This window comes from Nannospalax galili, unplaced genomic scaffold, assembly GCF_000622305.1.
Source record: "Nannospalax galili isolate Female #2095 unplaced genomic scaffold, S.galili_v1.0 scaffold842, whole genome shotgun sequence".
Classification (NCBI taxonomy): domain Eukaryota; kingdom Metazoa; phylum Chordata; class Mammalia; order Rodentia; family Spalacidae; genus Nannospalax; species Nannospalax galili.
In genome coordinates this window covers 131,459-133,719 of record NW_008349291.1, presented here as the reverse complement: position 1 = coordinate 133,719, position 2,261 = coordinate 131,459, and the positions used below count along the sequence as shown (strand labels likewise).

The following is a 2,261-nucleotide window of genomic DNA, read 5'->3' as shown; positions in this document are numbered from 1 at the left end:
TGTGCTAGCTAAGCATGAGACTTTGAGCAAGCAGTGTTCCTCCATGGCTTCTGCTTCAAGCTTGAGTTCCTGCCCTGACTTCCTTCAATGAGGAACTGTGACTTGGAAGATTAAATAAGCCCTTTCCTCCCCTAAATTGCTTTTAGTCTGAATTCTTTATCACAGAAACAGAAAGGGAACGAGATTTTTTTTATTACAGCAACAGAAACTAGAATACCTGGTAATTCCAGATCCTGTCAAAGTTGACAATATGAGCTCTCAGAATGTCTTGAAGTTTTGAGAATTTCGTACAGTGTATTTTGATCCTGTTCAGATCCTTCCCTATCTTGATTTACCACAACTGCTGGATTTCTTGTCCTCTTTTATTTTTCATTTTAAGGCCTAAAAGTCTAAATCATGGGTCCATTCCCTGGAGCCTGGTTAACCTACCCAGCATCACACCCTTAAAGAAAACTGACTCTCCCCGCTCCCTCCCAGCAGCTCTTGGTTGTCAGTAGTTCCTCAGATAGGGTTTGGGCTTCTTGCCCACCTCCCCATGTCTATGCTGGGATTTTGTCTGACCTGAGCTTATGTTGGACTTTTGCATGCTGTCACCACTGCTGTGAATTCATATGAGTAACTGCCTAACTGTCTGGAAAACACTGTTTTCTTGTGGTCGTCTACCACCTCTGGCTCTTACAATCTTTCCATCTCCTCTTCCACAATGATCCCTGAGCCTTGGGAGGCTCTCACAGGAACTGGCAAAAGGTGAATATCTAGACTATAGACGTGATGCTATGAAATCAGTAAATAAAGGCTGCACACATGGAGTAATGCAAGGCAGAGATAAATGGGTAATTCTCAGAAGAGGAAATAAATCTAATTAGCAACCAGACACAGTTGCTCCATTTTACCAGCAACCGGGGAAATGAAAATAAGTTTACTAGAGAGTCCGTTTTTCCTCATCTATAGCTTAGTCAAAATTTAAAAAATTTAAAGATGGGCCAGTAGTGGTGGCACATACCAGAGGATATGCTAAAGAGGCAGAGGCAGGTGGTGGGTAACAAGAGCAGGGGCAATGGCCAGCATTATTTGAGGGTCCATGGGACCACTGGTCAACAGCTTCTAGAGAGGGAGTCCATTCCTGGCACTGAGGTTTGTTTTCCCATTAGCCTATTATGTGTAGAAGAGACAATGTCCCCTGTTATAAGGTGGTGGTTGTGAGCCACCTGACATGGGCATTGGGACCTAAACACTGGTCCAAGAGTAGAGCACGCTTTTAACTGCTGAGCCACCTCTTCAGCCCCTGCAAATGGGAAAAGGGGTCTAAATATGATCAGGATATATTGTATGAAATTAGAAAAAATTCAATTTAAAAAATTGATGTAGCTTTCCTGAGAGCAACTTGGCAGTATTGTAAAATTTGAACTATAATGGAAGTAATAATAACACTGACAGCTATTTTTTGCCTGCATGTATGAATGTGCACCTATGTTGTACAATGCCCACAGAGGCCAGAAGATGGCATCGGATTCCCTGGACCTGAAGCTACAGAAGTTGTTAGCCTCCAGGTTGTTGCTGGGAACGGAACCTGGGTTCTCTCCAAGACCAGCTGGTGCTCTTAACCAATAAGCCATCTCTCCAGTCCCTCTGACAGCTATTGGGCACTTTCTAAGAGCTGTACATGTTAACAGGGCATGGTGGTGCACGCCTGTAATCCCAGCACTAGGGAGGTGGAGGCAGGAGGATCAGAAGTCCAAGGTCATCCTTGGCCACACCGTGAGATGGACGCCAGCCTGGGCTACAGGAGACCCAGCCTCAGACAAAGAAATAACAGAACAACAAACAAGAGCTTTGCTTATATCACTTTCTTATTTTTACCTTCACAGCAATCCTGGGGGTGGGATGGTTATTATTATTCCTACTTAACAGAATGAGAAACGGAGACGCAGGAATATTAAGTGATACCCCTACGTGTTAGTATCAAAAGGCACAGTCAGTCCCCAACTCCAGGTGATGGAGCCTCAGTGTCTCTGGGCTACCTTGCCCCTGACCCAACTCCTTCCTACTCCTGCTCACCCTAGGCCCTACGTTTTTAGAGAGCCTCAAAGGGACGTGTGCAAAATTGTCCTAGTATCAACTGTGACATAACCTAAGTGCCCATTAGCTGGGGATGGAGGGCTCACCCACTTTGGCTGGACTCCTAGGACTTGGATTTCCCTCTCCTATAACCCCAGTCAAGCCTTCCAATCCTCTCCAGTTCCCACCAAGTCCAGACTCGC

At 45.3% G+C, this 2,261-nt stretch overlaps 1 protein-coding gene across 3 annotated transcripts in view; it reads left to right on the top strand.

The window, feature by feature from the left end:
* Smim17 (small integral membrane protein 17) overlaps positions 1-2,261 on the top strand; it is a 45,451-nt gene that overhangs the window by 26,119 nt on the left and 17,071 nt on the right. The gene's annotated exons all lie outside the window — the stretch shown is intronic.